Here is a 19,975-nt window from a genome sequence, read left to right on the forward strand (position 1 = left end):
GGTTTACAACGCTGAAGTTGTTGAGAGTCGGAAGCATGTGGAGGTTAAAGAAACACAGGCAGGCTCTGGATGCCGGAAGTGTACTTTGTACATTGCTAAGCACATTGATTTGTGCTTTAGATTGTAAGCTGCCCTGAGTCTTCGGAGAAGGGCGGGATATAAATGGGATTTTTTATAAAGAAATTGTGTCTTGGAGACAGGGAGGGCTGGGCAGGCAGGGAGGGAGAGAGAGCTGACCCACCCAATCCAAGCAGACTTTGTATGCAGTGGGGTAGTCTTATACGGCGAGTATAGCCCAAACCCTATAATTTAACAGGAAAAGTAGGGGGTCGTCTTATACGCCCGGTCGTCTTATACGCCGGAAAATATGGTATTTCCTTCTCCTATCTATTGCTATCTTATGATTATCTCATTTGATTGTTTGTGCATACACTGAGAGCTTATGTACCAGAGACAAATTCCTTGTGTGTCCAATCACACTTGGCCAATAAAGAATATTCTGTTCTCTTCTGCTATACTGTACTTTACTTAAAAACAGAAAAAGGAAGACATTTAACTTTTTATGTTACATTTAGTTTGGGTTTTTCTTATCTACAAGAAATCTACAGGGAAAAAATACAAACAGGAACAGTTTGGGAGGAACTAACAAAAGAAAAAAAAACTGGAAAAATTTAAGAAAACTGCGCACAACCTAAAGTTATCACACTGGTGCTAAATCCCAAAAGATGTATTTAATGAAAAAGGAATGGAAAAAGAACCAGGACAAACAAACAAAATATATCTGTCAATGCTGCTAACATCGGATGTTCTTGCTTTGACAACAGATGAAAATGCAGCCATTTTCTCTGCTTTCAGAATTAGTTGGTGCTGGGAGGGGGGATTAGGATGAGAGTTCAGTTAGCCATAATAATAACAACAACAACAACAACAACAACAACTCTGTCCTGGGAATCCAAGGACAAACTGGGTCCTGAGCTGATAACGTTTTGGCGGGCAGGAGAGCTGGGGAGAAAGCCCACGCTTCAAGTTAATTGGGGAATGTATGACTGTTTATTGGGGGTGGGAATTGTACTTTGTTACTTTGCATGCAGGGGAGGGGGATTTAGTTTTGGGGTTCAACTATGTAGTGCTGATACTTTGTTTCCCGAATAAAAGTTTCTTTAAGGTAAACAAGGCCTGGAAGTTCTTTTGAAGGGTTTCATCTGTCGGAACCATGACAATATCTTTATACAATGTACAGCTAACTCAGGAATCTTGTGATGTCGCAATGTCCAAACAGAATGGCTTGAAACAGGATAAGAAGAATGAAGGAAGTATAATCGATAGCTACTAATCACAATGACTGCATAATATTCCAGAATGAGACTACTCCAAAGAACAGGAGCTAGGGAACTTGCTCTTCTATCCTATTTATGTGCTTTTCAAAAGATCTGGCTGGCCAATGCAGGTACTCCTTGAATTGCAATAGTTGATTTAGTGATGGTTGGAAGTTACAATAACCCTGGGAAAAGTGACTTAGGACTGTTTTTCACACTTATGACCGTTGCAACATCCCCATGGCCACGTGATCGAAGTTCAGATGCTTGGTATTTTTGACATTTCCAGTGCCCCGGGGTTATGTGGTCTGACCTTCTGATGAGCAAAGTCAGTAGGGGAATGAGATTCACATAACAACCGTATTACTAACTTAACAAATGCAGTGATTCACTTAACAACTGTGGCAAGAAAGGTCGTAAACCGGGGCAAAATTCAACTTAACAAATGTCTTGCTTAGCAACAAACATTTTGAGCTTGATTGTGGTCGTACGTCGAGGCCTACCTGTAGTGGCAAAGAGTTGACAGCTTTTGATCTGAGCAGCAGACTTTGCCTACATCATGTTCTTAGGGTGTTATTTTGTAATGTAGGCTGCAGTTATACCAAATCATATGTAGATGACTTAATCTGCAGAGGCACTTTTTTCACATAAAAAATTTGTCAAATATTTTTGTTTGCATGATGTACTTTAGAAAAGACTATTTTTTTTAGAGCAACAGCAAGCTCTTTTCTGAAAACCATTCTTAAATATTCAAGAGAAGCAACTACATTTGATGGCTGATCTTGAAAAAAAGATACTTAAAAAAAAGCGCAAATCATTACACAGAACAGTACAAAACAAAAGACTGAGTCCAGAACTTTAAAAAGCCGAAAACAAAAGCACTGGAAAGATGAAGACCTGAAAGAGACCTTAGAGGTCTTCTAGTCCAACCCCCTCCCCAGGCTTCTGCCTTGCTTTATAATGATTAGTCTGTAAAATAGAAACTATTATTAATAGGCCAGATTTATGTTCTGAAAGAGCCCCTTACACATTGATCAACAGAATGGCTTCTTGAAAGTACTTGATTAGCTACCACGGATAAGCAAAACTATTTTGCTGATTCAGATTGTTCCTCTTTCCCCTGAGGCAATTTCCTTCCCATGTCAACAATTTAAGAGGAAGTGCTATACAAAAGATTCAGAACAGCAATGTAAGTTAAACATTGGTTTGCCTATTTGGTGAAAGAATGCTGAGAAGCCATGCTTTGTTTGGTGGGTCTAAGGCAGACATGTCAAACACAAGGTCCGGGGGCCGGATCCGGCCCGCGAAGAGGTTTCATGTGGCACGCGAAGCCATCCTGGAAACAGTGAGGGAACGGCCCCCACTGCCTTGGCCCTGGCCCAGAGACCCTCCTCCTGCCAGAGACCCTCAGATCTGTCCCACTCCTGCCCAGGCCCCCATAGGCACCCTTGATGCGAATGATGTAGAGCTGGCCACGCCCACCCAGTAAGCCATACGCACTCTATCCACGCCCACCCAGTAGGCCACGCCCACCCGGCCCCCTGAGGGCAACCGCAACGCTGATAAGGCCCTCAATGAAATTGAGTTTGACACCCCTGGTCTAAGGAATACCAACCAGCGAGTCAGCAGTCAGGATACTGATGATACAAGACTAGGAGAACAAAAATATCCTGCTTCGGCATTGCATTGATAGCTTTCTCAAAAATCCTGATTCCACTGAGAAAACTGTATTTTAGGACATTAAAGGGGATCTAGAAAATTACAACTTGCATGGCATCAACAATAAAATTGTACAGGGGAAAATTGCTAAGGACAGGCATTACCTAGCAAGATCAAAACAGCTAACGCTGGGGCAATTATAAGCATTTTAAAATCCACTAACGTTCAAACATCTAAGCATACTTATACAAATTGTGATGAGTAGCAGAATCTCACAAATGCTCATATGAGAAAGCCTTCCTTTTTCTAATCCAGGGTACTTTTACAATCATACACAACTTGTACCACACCACAAATAAAAATCTTGTTTGCCTTCCAGCCAGTGAAATTTCCTGCAAGACTGGCTTTTGATCCTGGCTCACAATCCAAAGACTGACAAAAAGTCACAGCAAACTTTAAAGACTGAATCTGGAAACCGATATTTACAATGAACTAGTAAAATGAAGAGCTGCTGGTGGTTGACTAAGATTTTTGGCTTGTTTGTTCATCAAACACTTCAAAGTTAGGTCTCTGGATGAATAAGAAAGTGGTTTTTGTGCCCTAGTTTTCTTTCGGCAACTAACAAAATCCTTGCATTTCAATTAAGTTTACACCTCAATTTATTTATTTTGTCATTGCAGCACTTGGATCTATCTTCAATTGTTTATATATTAAACACTGTATATAAAAGAGGTCCAAGTATAAAGGAGAAAAAAAAAGTAACATGCATACTCAAAAATAAACTTCCCTGAAATTGATAGAAATGATTCCCAGTAAAAGGAGGAAAGGGCTATAGCCTAAATTTACAGAGTTGCAGATATAGAAAAAGAACCTGCAATAATATCCCTGTGAACAGCAGGTTCATCAAATAATAACTGTCATAATATTTAGAGAGAGCTAAAAGCTAACGCAGAACTTGAAACCATGCTAAGTTCTTTTTTTACTAGTGCCAGACTGAACAAAAGAATAAGTTGAACCCAGTCTGACCCTTAACATTTAAGCAGATCAGATTCAAACTTGTATTTAATTTGCTGCTGTATTTATAGCCAGAGTCCCCGATCCTAAGCATAATCTTTACCTTACGAAGCAACTGTTAGGTCATAATGCCTAAGATATGCATATACTTAACCGCATATACTTAAAAATGATTTGGAAGAAGCACTTCAGGCCCAACTAGAAAGCTGTAACTTCTTTAAGGAGACAATTCAAAATAGCCAGACCTTTGTTTTACAGACAGAAAAAAAAGAGCTGCTTTAATAAATTGCAGATGGGTGCTCTGCAAGAAATCCAAAGCAGATCTTCAAATCTTTTTCTGCAGCCTTAGTGCCTAATAAGGAGCTCTACTATATTTCGGGGAAGTGAAGAATGAATTAAGGGTTTACTTAATTTATGCACTGTGCTAAATTCTTACCTGAAAATCTAAGTTCTTATTTTCCCCAAAGCAGTTTGTTATTTTGCAGTCATTCCCATTTTTTTTAAAAAAAAAAAATCGAACAGGAAAATTGTCCACCAGCCACGTTAGTGTGCATTAAAATATGCACAGTGCATATATTACCCTTCCATTAATATTTTACAGCATCAAGCAAGTACAAAATGTATATTTTTTTTAAAAAAAAAGTTTAGAATCAAATATATCCCAGCCTACGGTGCTAATTCATATCTTGATATATGGAGAAAAGTCCATATGCTACTCCAGAAGGAAAATAAATTTAAAAAGATCTGGTCGGCCACAACAAAAACAAAAATTAGAATCAGAATCTAAGCAGCGAAAAGCAGGCTGCTCGTATCAGAATAAAACAGTCTAAATGGCAGAATAGAGACCATTTCCCCCACATCCAGAACACAGGAAAACAGGGTTGGAAAGGACCTTGCAGGTCTTCTACCTAGATCAGGGGTCGGCAACCTGACAAAGGAAAAGAGCCACTGGGAACCGGTTCCATCACACATAAAAAAAAGTGGGAGCCGCGTGCGTGTGTCCATGCACGCGTATGCGCAAAAAAAATGTTTTGCACATGCACAAAACGGTTTTTTCTTGCGCATGCGCGGACGCGCACGGTTGCCATTTTTTTTATGTGTGATGGAACCGGTTCCCGGTTGCGCGACGGCCCGTTTGCAGAGCTACCGCCTTCGGCAGCCTGCAAACGTGCCGCAACAGCTTTCCCAAAGAGCGGCGCCGCTGCCCGTTCGCGCAGAAGTGCGCACGCACCTCTCCAAAGGTTTGGGGAGGTGCGTGCGCACCTCCGCTCGTTCGAAGAGGTGCGCACGCACCGGGCAGCTGGGAGCCGCAGGAGACGGCTCAAAGAGTCGCATGCGGCTCCGGAGCCGCGGGTTGCCAACCCGTGAACTAGATCAACCTCCTGATCAGGAGAACCTGTATCAGGGGTGTCAAACTGCCGTCCCGCGGGACGGACACGTCACTGGAAATCCATGCCCACCCCATTTCCGGCAATGGCAAAAAAAGCTCCACGCAACGTCACGTGATGTCGCGAGTTTGACATGTCTGCCCTATATCATTCCAGACAAAAGCTCTCCAATCTCATCTTGAAAGCCTCCAGTGATGGAACACCCGCAACTTTCAGAGGCTAGCTCTTCCACTGATTAATTGTTGGGACCCTGAGAGATGGCCGGGAAAGGCCAGGGGCTTGCGATATAAACCTAATAAGAGGCCCCTGGTTAATTTTTTAGCTAAATTTTTTAGGGGGTTGGGGAGGGGGGTGGGGGGTAGTGGTTGTTTGGCGGTGGGGGGTAGCCAAACAACTTTGTTGCAGGCCAGGCCTGGGTCTGACGGCATTCGTGGGGAGCGGGTTGTGGGTACATCTGGGGCTCTTGAGCGGGTCGTGGGACTACCAATTCCCACGACGGGGAAAGGCAGCAGGCGGATAGACAGGGGGCCATATCGTTACCGGGAGGGCCGTCTCCGCTGTCTTCAAGCGGTGAGGCGCTCCGACCCTCTGGTTCTTCCCCGAGGTCCCGGGAGCGGGGATGTGCAGCCTCCTGAGCTCCGGCTGGTGTACCTGAATGCCAGGTCCGTGGTTAATAAAGCTCCCCTCGTTAGGGATCTAGTTGAGGGTGAGCATGCGGACCTGGCTTGCATCACGGAGACTTGGTTGGGCCCAGAGGGTGGGGTCCCTTTGGTTGACCTCTGCCCACCAGGTTTCCGGGTGCTACACCGGCCACGAGCTCAAGGTAGGGGTGGGGGAGTGGCGGTTACCATTAGGGAGACCTTATGTCCGCGGGAGGCCACCGTTTCTCAGATAGTCGGGTGTGAGTCTCTCTTCATGAGATTTGGTCCTGGGGCGCAGTTGGGCTTGCTGCTGGTGTACATTTCGCCTAGTCTCACAGCGGCAGCCCTGCCCGAGCTGCTCGATATCCTCTCGGGTTTGGTGGTTGAGTTTCCCAAACTTATAGTTTTGGGAGACTTCAATCTACCATCCCTGGGAGGTTCATCTGAGCTAGCTCGGGAGTTCATGGCTTCCATGGCGGCCATGGACCTGACGCAAGTAATTTCAGAGCCAACTCATGAGGGAGGCCACACCCTTGACCTGATTTTTTTATCTAGACGGTGGTTGGATGATCTAGGTGGGGGCTCTCCATTTATTATGCCCCTGTCATGGACCGATCATCATCTCCTGCGGCTGGTCTTCCGCTTTGCCACCCCCCGCCGTGGGGGTACGGAGCCAATTAGATGGTACCGCCCCAGACGCTTAATGGATCCTGACAGATTCCAAGCGGCGCTGGGGTCCCCACCTGCCTCCACTGCTCACAGCTCGGCTGATGCCTTAGTGGAAGCCTGGGGAAGGGCAGCCACTGAGGCACTTGACCGGGTTGTACCCTTGCGGCCCCTGACCCGGCGCAGATCCCAGCGAGCTCCATGGTTTTCCGCGGAGCTCCGGGAGATGAAGCGCCGGAAACGGGGCCTAGAGAGCTGCTGGAGGTCTAGCCGATCCGAACCCGACCGATTGCGGTTAAGAACCTATATTAGGTCTTATCTCGCAGCGATGAGGGTGGCGAGGTGTAATTACTTCTCCACCCTCATCGCGTCCGCAGATAATCGCCCGGCCGCCTTGTTTAGGGTGACTCGCTCACTTCTCAATCAGGAGGTGAGGGAGGATCCCTTGCAAGGTCGTGCCGAGGAATTTAGTCATCATCTGTCGGATAAAATCGCTCGGATTCGGACCGGTTTGGACTCCAGCTGGGCAGAGTCAGGCGATCAGGACACGGGCGGTCTTGTCAATGTTATCTGGGAAGAGTTTGATTCTGTGACCCCTGATGAAGTGGACAGGATTATGGGGAGGCTGAGCTCCTCCACATGTTTGTTGGACCCGTGCCCTTCCTGGCTGGTTTATGCAGCTAGGGAGAGGACACGAGGCTGGCTCCAGGCGGTTATATCTGCTTCTTTGAGTGAGGGTTATTTCCCCGCCGTCTTGAAGGAGGCGGTGGTGAGACCTCTCCTCAAGAAGCCTGTCCTGGACCCAGCCGTTTTGAACAACTTTCGTCCAGTCTCCAACCTTCGCTTTCTTGCGAAGGTTGTTGAGAGTGTGGTGGCGCATCAGCTCCCTCTGGTCCTGGATGAAGCGGATTATCTGGACCCCTACCAATCGGGTTTCAGGCCCGGGTACAGCACGGAGACGGCATTGGTCGCTCTGGTGAATGATCTCTGGAGGGCGCGGGATAGGGGACATTCCTCTATCCTAGTCCTATTAGACCTCTCAGCGGCTTTCGATACCATCAACCATGGTATCTTGCTGCGGCGTCTCAGGGGATTGGGAGTGGGAGGCACAGTTCTTCAGTGGTTCTCCTCCTATCTCCTGGGACGCTCGGAGTCGGTGTTGGCAGGGGGGCAGAGATCGGCCCCTAGGTCTCTCGTTTGTGGAGTTCCTCAGGGGTCGGTTCTCTCGCCTCTCCTGTTCAACATCTATATGAAACCGCTGGGTGAGATCATTCGTGGTTTTGGAGTTGGGTATCATCAGTATGCCGATGATACCCAACTTTTCTTTTCGACCCCAAACCACCCCAGTGATGCCCTCGCCGTGATGTCCCGTTGCCTGGAGGCGGTTCGGGTCTGGATGGGGAGGAACAGACTTCAGCTCAACCCTGACAAGACTGAGTGGCTGTGCATTCCGGCATCCCGGGACATTCCAAATGTTCCATCTCTTTCTATGGGGGGTGAGCTCTTACCCCCCGTGGATAGGGCTCGCAACTTGGGAGTCCTTCTAGATTCGCGGCTTACTTTGGAAGAGCATATAGTGGCCGTGACTAGGGGGGCTTTCGCCCAGGTTCGCCTGGTGCGCCAGTTGCGGCCCTATCTAAACCGGGATGCCCTGTGTACAGTCACTCATGCGCTCGTGACCTCTCGCCTTGACTACTGTAATGCTCTCTACATGGGGCTTCCCTTGAAGACCACTCGGAGGCTCCAACTGGTACAGAATGCGGCCGCGAGAGTTGTCTTGGGAGTTTCCCGGTACTCCCATGTTACACCTTTGCTCCGCGAGCTGCATTGGTTACCAGTTGTCTTTCGGGTGAGGTTCAAGGTGTTGGTTACGATCTTTAAGGCCCTACATGGCATGGGTCCGGGTTACCTCAGGGACCACCTGCTGCCGGCATCGACTCCCCTCCGCCCTGTGCGTTCCCACAGAGAGGGCCTCCTCAGGGTGCCGCCAGTCAGGGAATGTCGACTGGTGGCCCCCAGGGGGAGGGCCTTCTCTGTGGGGGCCCCGGCTTTATGGAATCAATTGCCGGTGGAGCTCCGGATGGCACCAGACCTTCGAACTTTCCGTCGGGGCCTGAAGACCCATCTGTTCGAATTAGCTGGTCTGGCCTGATGGGGATTATGGGTTTTTTAATTGTTTTTAATCTGTACTACTGTTTTATTGGGCAAGGGTTTAATTCTTTTTTAATTTTTGTATAGTGTTTTTTGTTTTTTTATATATGCCCTGTGAACCGCCCTGAGTCCTACCAAGGAGAAGGGCGGTATATAAATCAAATAAACTATAACTATAACTATAATTGCCCTGATGTCAGGAAATTTTTGCCATATGCCATAATATTTTTACTATTCCTTACTCGTCATCAGTACAGAGGGTCTGGTTTTGCTATCAGCTGTTCTTGTTATTTTGTATTCTGCTTGGTTTGCTCTGAGGTCATAATACTGTATTGTGATCATTTTTGAAGGTGTGAGACTACCCTGACAGCCTTAGCATTAGGTAACAGGCAAGATATTGATGCAAGAGAATCTTAATCCAGTACAGAAGTGTATGAGGGAAGAATAAGAGAATAAGGAAAATACATATCATGGGCATTACATAGAGGTCAGATTACAGCAAATTCTAATCCATGTATGCGCTTTCAACAAGCACATTCCTCCTATTTTCCATCATTTAAATTAAAATTGTTTCCCACTATGTTCTACAACAAAACTGAAGAAGTATAATCAAAAAGCTGTCTTTTAAAACTCTTTATAAACAGAGTTACCCTTTCTGAAATCCAGAACAGGGCTTTTTGATCTTTTCACCCATTGTACCACTTTTAGGATAGGGCAGCATCCGAGTACCACCAGTCGCCTAGCAAGGGGTCAAAAACTTGATGACCAAAAAAAAAAAAAAAAGGAAAAAAGTGATGAAGTACAGGTAGTCCTCGACTTACAACAGTTCGCTTAGTGACTGTTCCAAGTTACAATGGCACTGGAAAAAGTGCCCCCCCCCAAGCCACAGCCAAGCAAGACACCTGCCTGCCTGCCCGGCGGCGCTCTTCCTGTCCGAGGTTGAGGATTGGCAGTGGGGGTGGGGTGGGGTGGGTGTTTGGTTTTTATTCCCCCCCCCTCTGCTGGGTGGTTGCAGCAGGTTTTGGTCACTTCAGATGACCCTGGGACATTGTGACCGTCATAAATATGAATCAGTTGCCAAGCATCTGAATGTAAATCACAAGACCCTGGAGATGCTGCAACATTCCAGCTAATCGGTGTTTCTTCTGGGCTCAGAAGCGCCAGGATCAGCGCCGATCTCCAGCTGGTGCTTCTCTCGCTCAGGCTTGTGCGGTGCTGCCACCGGTTCAGCTCATTCCCCTCCTCCGCTACCACTTTTCTAGGATGGTCGTGTACCACCTGCCAGGTGCCAATGTACCACGGGTGCTACCTGTACCACTGGTTGAAAAGCCCTGAATCTAGAAAATAGGACCGATGTCTTGATCTACAATAAAATAGAGTGCTTCCCTATTTTCCATCAGGAAGTCATTGGATGGCATAATTAACCAGAAGATCCCATCTAGCACTATAAAATTGTGCCTCCTGACTTAGCTGGTCTGCCTGAGTAACATGTTACTTGGAGCACAGATGCTTTATCATCTGCCAGGCTAGTTAGGAAGCCTGCCCTGCGTGTACGGCAGCCGGTGAAACTATTCACAGCATTTGAAGGCAAGCAGGCTTCTCTGTCAGGTACTCTGTTCAGTCTGCTAAATTGCAGAACATATCCCGACTCTTTGCCTTATTTCCTATATATTTCCAGTTGCTATTTTGAACCTTCGGGACAAAGCCTTCTTGAAAAAGCGGTGTGGGTGTCTGTCAGTGCTGACATCTATTGCCACAAAAGCCTTGGCAGTGATCTTAAAATGCCACCTGCCTCAAATAAACAGCCAAAAGAAACCTGAACCGCAGCTTAAAAACAATTCTTGAGACAGCGCAAGTCCCGACACCTTTTCGCAGTTAAAAATACACAGGTTACTCTAGAACAATGACTCCGTGCCAAAGAGGTTCAGATCGGCCATTTCCCTTTCATCAGGTTGACCAGACTAGATATTTGCCCCAGCTCACTTTTCTAACTAGGGCGAAGAGGGGCAAGCCTAGAGACACAATGTCCAATGTCTACAGCTAACAGCTGCCCCGACGTTATAAATGGGAGCTAACTAAAGGAGGCAAGAGGGGATTCCTAGATGTCAGCAGGGAGGGAAACTTACCACCTGTTTCCCTAAGGTTAGCAAGCTGACAGCTACCCAATAATAGAATGTGCACACAAAAACAGCAGCCTTTTGTTTGCCATAAATGAGTTTTCCCACCTGCTAGCAAATGTAATTCTGGCCTTTATAGCAGCTGGGCTGTGCAGTGGGAAGGAGAGAGCACATTTAGAAAAACAACAACTTTGAGTGAAGTTAATTTTGCACACGGTGTGCTTGTCATGCAACCCACGGCACTTTAGAAGCTTATACTGACCAGTTCTGTACAAAGGACCTAAAGAAAGTAATGATTGCTGGCACACACTTCAGAGAATGTGCCAATCGTTAAGCGAACCGATCAGCAAATTTGAAGCCAGTGTTATTTAGGGAAACCAACAAACTTTGGGGTTTTTTTTTGGGGGGGGGGAGGAAATAGATAACACCAATAAGTCAATTTCTCTTTTAATGTTGATTGTGTGTGAATCTTTACAGCCTGATTATGAGATAGCCAGGAATCAAGTTATTGAAAGAGTTGCTATATTAAAGAGATGACATCAAGCTCTGCGTCCCTTGAACATCTTAGGCAAGACTGATATTCTGGTGGTTGGCTGTTTAAACATTATTTTGCAGGTACAATATTTATTTATTTATTTATTTATTTATTTATTTATTTATTTATTTATTTATTTATTTATTTATTTAATTTGTATACCGCCCTTCTCCCGAAGGACTCAGGGCGGTGAACAGGGCAATACATAAAAACAAGATGCAAAAATTAAAAATTATTAAAAAGTAATTAAACAGTGCCCGTAATAAATTAATACAGATTAAGTTAAAATCCATTTATAAAATCCAACCCCGTCCCATCAGGCCAGGCCAGCTTGTTCAAAGAGATGGGTTTTAAGATCGCGCCGGAAGGAGTGGAGATCGGGCGCCATATTGCCTATTTCCTTTCAAAATGTGCCCTGAGATTATCTGGCCATATTCCCTTCACACGCTAAAGCAGGGGTCTTCAAACTTGGCAACTTTTAAGACTTGTGGACTTCAATTCCCAGGGCTGGCTGAGGAATTCTGGGAGTTGAAGTCCACAAGTCTTAAAGTTGTCAAGTTTGAAGACCCCTGGGCTAAAGGATTCCTTTCTTTGCCATAATGCATGAGTACTTGTAGACTGAACTCATGAAATGTTTCTCTAAGTGTAAGAAATAGAGGGAGAGAGAAATTTCTGCTCAGAAGCTCCAAATAAATCATCTGTCTCATACAGTTCCTCCTCAAAAGGACTCCCAGCTTGGGAAGTCAGTGGGCACGTTACAAACGTATATTATTACAACTACATGCTAAAGTAAAGTGAGAGTACCATTATTACTGTATACTACCTTCCTTAACACGTTCAGCAGATGATCAATCTTACTAATGTAAACACTTGTGCTACTTGCCAGAGTACTGTAGTAATTAATCAACAGATAAATAAATCTATTCAGGTCTAAACAGTGGCTAAATATGCAAAAAAGTGTTCTCATTTGAGCAATGTCATTTTTATTCAGTTGACTTTGTGCCTAAATCAGGACTGGAACTCATGATCCCACAGTTTTTAGCCAGTGCCTTAGCCACTACACCAAAATTGGCTCTCTCCCCAATTTAGAACCAGCTAATTGTGCCTTGTCTTAATTTCCACATACTAAATTTGGTGAAAGCTGGAGATTCTTGGAGAAGAATTTACTATTGCATTAGCAAGTGACAGGCTGGGATACTTGTTTCAATTCTGCTTTAAGGGCAGCAGTTTCAGCCTGATTTTAACTGACCAGAACTTAAAAGCTCCTGTTGTAGGTTGGTTGGTTCTTCGTCAAATTTCTAAAGCCACCCAATTCCATAACAATATTAAAAACAAAGAGACTATAACCAACAATAAATAGATGTCTAAAGAAAGAGGGCAATATTTCTCTACATCCCACCAAACGTTCCCAAAGTCCCACTTCCCAACCCAGGGCCAGTGGAAAGAGTCAAATCTTCAACACGTGGGCCAGATTAGAATTGGAACCATTTGAATCACTGGTGGGATGCTGTCCTGGAAGGTGAGCACCGTGACGGAGAAGACCTGCTTCTCGGGGCTCATTCCACAAAATTGACAAATTACAGATGCTGTGTAAATCATTAAGCAGAGCTAATCAATCTAAGGCAGGGGTGTCAAACTGCCGGCCCACAAGCCAGTTTCATCATACTGAAGCCACACCCACCCCATTGCCGGCAATGGTGAAAAAGCTCCGATACGTTGTGCGCCGTCACGAGTTTGACATGTCTGATCTAAGGTATTCTGGAGGCCTGCAATGAACAGGTGATCCTGCAAGTGACAAGTGGGAAGAAGAAAATTGCTTTCGTATCTATTAGTTTAATTCAGGGGTGTCAAACTCAATTTCATTGAGGGCCGCATCAGCATTGCGGTTGCCCTCAGGGGGCCGGGTGGGTATGGCCAGGGTGGGCGTGGCCTACTGGGTGGGCGTGGCCAGCTCTACATCGTTCGCATCAAGGGTGCCTATGGGGGCCCGGGCAGGAGTGGGACAGATCTGAGGGTCTCTGGCAGAAGGAGGGTCTCTGGGCCAGGGCCAAGGCAGTGGGGGCCGTTCCCTCACTGTTTCCAGGATGGCGTCGCGGGCCACATGAAACCACTTCACGGGCCGGATCCGGCCCCCGGGCCTTGTGTTTGACATGTCTGGTTTAATTGCATTTCTTTAAAAGAGAAGCTTGGGGCGGCTGCAGTATCTGTCCAAGTCTGGTTTGCTCTCTTGTTTAGAACATAGTACAAACAATAATAAGGTTGGAAAGGTCCTTGGAGATCTCCAAGTCCAACCCCCTGATCAAGCAGGAGACCTGATATTTTAGCAGAATAATATTTTAGAACAATAGTCACATCTTTCAGCAGAACAAGATCACAAGAACTCCAGTCACATTAGACCAAAACCGTCTTAAGTTCAAGGATTATATTATTCATGCCACTGACTTGTCTTGTATGAAATCAGTGTAAAGCAGTGAACAATCAGGGCAGTTTGTTGTTAAATTAATGTTTAGTGACAAGCAGTTTTATAAATTAACCACTGTAAGAGAGCCACTTATTCAACCTTGGGGGGAAAAATCAGGAGCCTGGCAGCTTTAGAGGTTTTCTGATTAACGATTTTTATTCAGAAGCGGAAATTTTATGAGTTACAGCTCATTTCATCAAATGTAGGTAGCTAGACTGTCACAGAATTTAAATTGAGGGGGATGGAGAGGAAAAGGAGGGGTAGAAAAATGCAGCCTCTAAAAGTTTATGCCTTTTAATTAGGCAGAAAAGCTACTGATAAATAAATCAGTATTTATATGGTGTAGTTATAGTTTATGATGGAACATTTCTCATTAACCTTATTTTTAGATTGTTAGATTGTTTCAAACCAAACAGAAAATTCTGTCACTGTTATATGTCACATTTTGGTTTTCCCTAGAGGCTGAGTGGGTTAGGACGCTGAGCTTGTCGATCAGAAGGTCGGCAGTTTGGCGGGTCGAATCCCGAGTGCCGCGTAACAGAGTGAGCGCCTGTTACTCGTCCCAGCTTCTGCCAACCTAGCAGTTCGAAAGCACGTAAAAATGCAAGTAGAAAAATAGGGACCACTACGGTGGGAAGGTAACAGCGTTCCATGCGCCTTTGGCGTCTAGTCATGCCAGACACATGACCACGGAGACGTCCTCGGACAAGCGCTGGCTCTTCGGCTTTGAAACGGAGATGAGCACTGGCCCCTAGAGTTGGAAACGACTAGCACACATGTGCGGGGGAACCTTTACCTTAGAAGCCACTTCAAGTTTATGTTCATCAAATCAATTCTCCCAAATTACCACACTGAGCTAAAGAACTACTTTTATTTCTTTATTGTATTTACATAACAATTAACTTTTTCTTTAACTGCTATTTCTCATAATCTGTTCATGTCAGATTAAATAGTTTTGCCTTAGATTTTCAAACTAAGAAAATCAAGATACACAAAGGCCAGAACAGAGTTGTGAACTAAAAATGAACACTTTTTAATCTAATGAAGGACAGGGTGATTTTCCCTAGCTGAAGTTCTTATAGGGACAGCAAATGACTGCCCTTTGCTAACTGGCTTGATAAGACTGGAAAAATATTAATCTTTCTGGTCCCAGGGCAATTGTTCACCAGAGACAAATTTGAAAGAAACCATATTCCTTCTTACAGCTGCTCCTTATTTGGCCGATAAGCAGGGCCAGATTTTCCTGATTTTATTCTGGGAAGACAGACAGATTTTCCAGTGGGCCTTCATCCACTCATGGGTGAAAAGTGTGATATCCTTATGCAATCCAGTGCCAAGGCAGCTCCAGGATTTCCACTGTTTTGCAAATACTTTGTCAAGGTATTGATTTACAGCTAAACCAGCTTATGTAATGTAAGATGTAAGATGCAATGTAATGATGGGAATGACTCAGCAGGGTTTGTGTCTCTTTAAGAGCATTTGTATAAATGGAAGGCTCTGCTGATATGTTCTCTCTCTTCCGTTTCCTCCTGCAATTGTGATTTATTGGATCCTGCTGTATTAGCACATGTATATTGTTCCTGGTGTATGATACTGTAGATAATGTAAGATAAACCACCATTTTATACAAGCCACTGTTTACTGTGTTTACTCCTGGGTTATCTCAGTGCAATAAGACTGTGCACGCTCTGACATAGTTTAAAGCTCAGTTCAACTACAGCAGGGGTAGGAAACCCTGGCTCTTTTATGACTCGTGGACTTCAACTCCCAGAATTACTGAGCCAGCAAAGAAACCTCTCCTTTTTCCCTCAGCACAGCTGGCTCAGGAATTCTGGAAGTTGAAGTCCAGGAGTCATCAAAGAGCCAAGTTTGCCTACCCCTGAACTAGAGGGTGAAGTACAGTATCTACCTTACCCATGCCGTGGTTATCAGATCAAAGTACAGGACATCTTCATACATGATGAACACAATCATGTCTTTACGGTATTGCTACAATCATCAACAAAGGTATGACATCCAAATAGTTATTTCCTTTTGATACTGCTAGCACAAACCTCAGCTATATGAATAGCATCTCTTTGACAGAGAGATATCTTATTTAATCAATAGTGCTTTCATATAATGCTTCCTATATATTTTCTTGTCACAATCCTTAAGGCAAATCAGATAAGGAGTTGACGCTGAGAGGCTGTGACTTGTCTGTGGCAAACTAATCACAGCACAGTAAGATCAGGATTAGTGACTTCCAAATTCACCCCTCAGATTTAGCCACTATAACATTTCTTTTTTGCACAGGATTATAAAAAAAATCTCAAAAAGAAGCATAGTCACAACAAAATAATATGCCATACTAATTATAATTAAAGTTTGCAACAGAATAGAAAATGAGATTCACTATTTAACTGTAGAGAGAAGGGACTTTACAGGTCTATTTTAGCAGAACTCCTGCTAAATGATCTCCATTGCAGAATGAATACTATGGCATACCGTCCAGACTATAAAACAGTACTTGGCTGTGGTGAAGGAAATAAAATCAGATCAATCTGATAATAACATTTTGAAATAAAACAAATCAGAACGACAAGTCCACAAGTCATAAAAGACCCAAGTTTGAAGACCCCCGTCCTATACCATCCAACTTGAGTTTTTGCTTCTAGATTGATGTAAATCATTAATGAGTATATGCTGACTATTTTGCATTGAAATTCTTACTAGATATTTGCTTATAGGAACATCATATATATACAAAAGATTAGAACTCTAATGAGATGGATTAGCAGCAAATTGAAAAAAAATGATAGAAAATATTTCTTCTACACAGAAATGTACCGGGGGGGGGGGGGCAGAAAAAGAACACACTGGATGTTTTCACCCAGACATTAGGAAGAAACATTATTTTTATTCTGGTTTTTTTTCTTCTTCTGTGCTTTCTGTCTGGCCTCAATCTGTTACTAATTAATGTCTTACTATACTTGCTACACCACAAGATGCAATGATACCCAGTAATAAATGGTCAAAAGGGATTTTGATAAATTCATGGGGAAGATGCCAAAGACTAATACTCACTCCAGATTCAATGGCAGTTGTCATTCATCCTAGCTGTCAGAAGACGAATGAAGTATGAAGAGGTGCCTTCTGCTTGGGGTCTTCTGGATGATCCCTGTTGAAGGCCTTCTCTGATACTCTTAGATATTTTAAAATATTCTGATTACTCTGACTACTTTGCAGTTGGACTTTGAATTTTCCTCAGTCCTTTTACGGTGTATAACTTATTTCCAAAGGAATGCACAATGGCACACCACATGTCAAAAATGATTGTGATTACTTGAAAGATAATTTCATGCAAATAAAAGGAGAATAAGCTGTGGATTATAGAAGGATTCTTCACTTGAGCACATAACAGAAAGGTAGGGACTAAGTTAAGAGGCTTCTCTCTAAGCAAAATTAAGCCAATATTTAAGATGACTAGCATTGACTGCTGGAACTGGAGGAAATACACCAAGATCCAGCAGAAAGCTAAAAGGTTATTGGATCCCATCAGGGAATTATTATCCTTTGGTGACTGAAAAAATAGAAAACCCATCTAGACAGCACAAGAGACACTCCCGCCCCTTAGCTGTTACAGAATTTAAGAACAGCAAAGAAGCATTTTATCCTCCCCAACCCAACTTCTGCCACATCCTTCAGGATCTCTGCCTACATTAAATTACCTCCCATTCCTGCTTTTCATCAAATCATCCTACTAAGCTTTGACTTGCCTGCTAAAGTTCTCCACTGCTGCTAAGGAACACAAAACTCACCCCACCACTTCAGATTCCTAGCAATGTTCTTTCTCGTGGCTTTATTCACCGCACCGTACTCCGTATAAACCATGCTTTTAACGACATGGAAAATTGGGATAAACCTAGTTACTGCATATAAACAGGGAGCAAACCCATACTCACAAGTACCAATGGCATTACCTAGTCAGGTAATGAAACTGTCAGGCAAGCAAATCACCAACCTCAAGAGCACCAAGGAGTCCACAGTTCAACCCGGAGCTGCACATATTCCTACTGAAACCTAGGATTTTTACAGTACTGGCCTAACAGCTGGTATCTTTAAGCCAGTCTGTAACTTTAGACCTGCCATGATTTAAATAAATAGTTCAATTTATCAAAATAAGAGCTCAGACTTCAGGTCCACAAGCCTTATTCCAATATTTGAAGGGGTGCCACAAAGAAGAGGGATTCAACCTATTTTCCAAAGAACTCGAAGACAGGACAAGGAACAATGGGTGGAAACTAATTAAGGAGAGAAGCAACCTAGAACTAAGGAGAAATTTCCTGATAGCGAGAACAATTAATCAGTGGAACAGCTTGACTTCATAAGTCAGGGGTGCTCCATCACTGGAGGCTTTTAAGAAGAGAACGGACAGCCACCTGTCTGAAATGGTAGTCTCCTGACTGAGCAGGGGGTTGGACTAGAAGATCTTCAGGGTCCCTTCCAACTCTGATATTCTGTGTTTTATGTCTACTTTAAGCTACTCTCCCTAGTTCCCATAGGATCATTATCTAAAGCAGGAGCCTTCCTTCTTGCTCAGAACTGAAGAAGGTGCACGAGAAGAGAAAATTATTCAATGCCCCTTTTTGTTCTCTGCTGCTTTTCCCACTAAACACTGGTGGCTGTTTGGTGTGGAAATGGGATGCATGAAAAGCATTTCAGAAACAAGATTTTAATTTCACCAAGTTTTCCTAACCAAGCTTTACTGACATTAAGCTGCTTTTTGTAATGGACACATCTCACGGTGGCATCATCATTAAAAAAAAAATCTCAATAGACCTGCTAATTTTTATGTTTAAAAAAGTGTTTTAAAAAATTCTCACGGACATTTTGTAAAGGGTTAATGTACATATTTTTAAAACACACACACACACTCCCAAGTTAATGAAATTTCACTGGATACACTATGCTGCTGGAGATGTTTACAATACTATGCATGCTTTGTTCATGGTTTACAGTAGAAAAAGTTATGTATCATACTGTAAACACATTTTAAGAAGTCTTTGCAATATTTTTGTGGGGTACGGATCCTTCAAATATGTTATCTTCTAATATTTCTTGATGCGTGTTAATTCACAGTACTGCAAAAAAATCATCATCTGAAAGACTTCAAGAAGCCCAGGTGTGTGGTAGATCCAAAATGAAAAACATTCAACTGCTACAAAATGGGACAATTGCTACCTTTCAAAGTAATGAAAGATAATATAATAATAATAATAATAATAATAATAATAATAATAATAATAATAATAATAATAAGTAGTAGTAGTAGTAGTAGTAGTTGGAAGGGACCTTGGAGGACATCTAGCCCAACCCGCTGCTCAGGCAGGAAACCCTATACCAGGGGTCAGCAACCTGAAACAGTGAAAGAGCCACTCGGAACCGGTTCCCTCACAAAAGAAAAAATGGGGAGCTGCAAAAAATGTGCGCGCATGCACGTACATGCACGCATGTGCAGAACAGGGTTTGACTGAAGAGTGGAGCCAAGGTGAGATATGCACCTACCCTGCATATATGAATTGATTGGTTGAACTTTTTTAGTCCTTTTTTTTTGGACTGCACATGCCAGAGGACTGGGAGGCGCAGGAGACGGCTGAAAGAGCCGCATGCGGCTCTGGAGCCGTGGGTTGCAGACCTGTGCCCTATACCATTTCATACAAATGGCTGTCCAGTCTCTTCTTAAAAACCTCCAGTGTTGGAGCATTCACAGCTTCTGGAGGCAGGTTGTTCCACTGGTTAATTGTTCTAACTGTCAGGAAGTTTCTCCTTAGTTCTAGGTTGCTTCTCTCCTTGACTAGTTTCCATCCGTTGCTTCTTGTCCTGCCTTCAGGCGCTATGGAGAACAGGTTGACCCCCCTCTTCTTTGGGGCAGCCCCTGAGATATTGGAACACTGCTATCATGTCATGTCAGCGATTGTGTTCTGTAGAACTATCAATAAATTCACAATATCAATACATTATCAATAGTATTCACAAAGCAACACT

At 43.9% G+C, this 19,975-nt stretch overlaps 1 protein-coding gene across 6 annotated transcripts in view; it reads right to left on the reverse strand.

Moving 5' to 3' along the window:
• PPP3CC (protein phosphatase 3 catalytic subunit gamma) overlaps positions 1-19,975 on the reverse strand; it is a 78,464-nt gene that overhangs the window by 43,087 nt on the left and 15,402 nt on the right. The window contains exon 1 of one of the 6 annotated variants that reach the window (XM_083368458.1): positions 17,015-17,280. The exons of 4 other annotated variants lie outside the window; for them this stretch is intronic. The gene's annotated coding sequence lies outside the window, so the exon portion shown is untranslated. Of the gene's footprint in view, positions 1-1,819; positions 1,899-17,014; positions 17,281-19,975 lie in introns of those variants that run through there. One more of the 6 variants, XM_083368459.1, reaches the window with a different exon arrangement.

The sequence above is a fragment of the Vipera ursinii genome, assembly GCF_947247035.1.
Source record: "Vipera ursinii genome assembly, chromosome: 8".
Lineage (NCBI taxonomy): Eukaryota > Metazoa > Chordata > Lepidosauria > Squamata > Viperidae > Vipera > Vipera ursinii.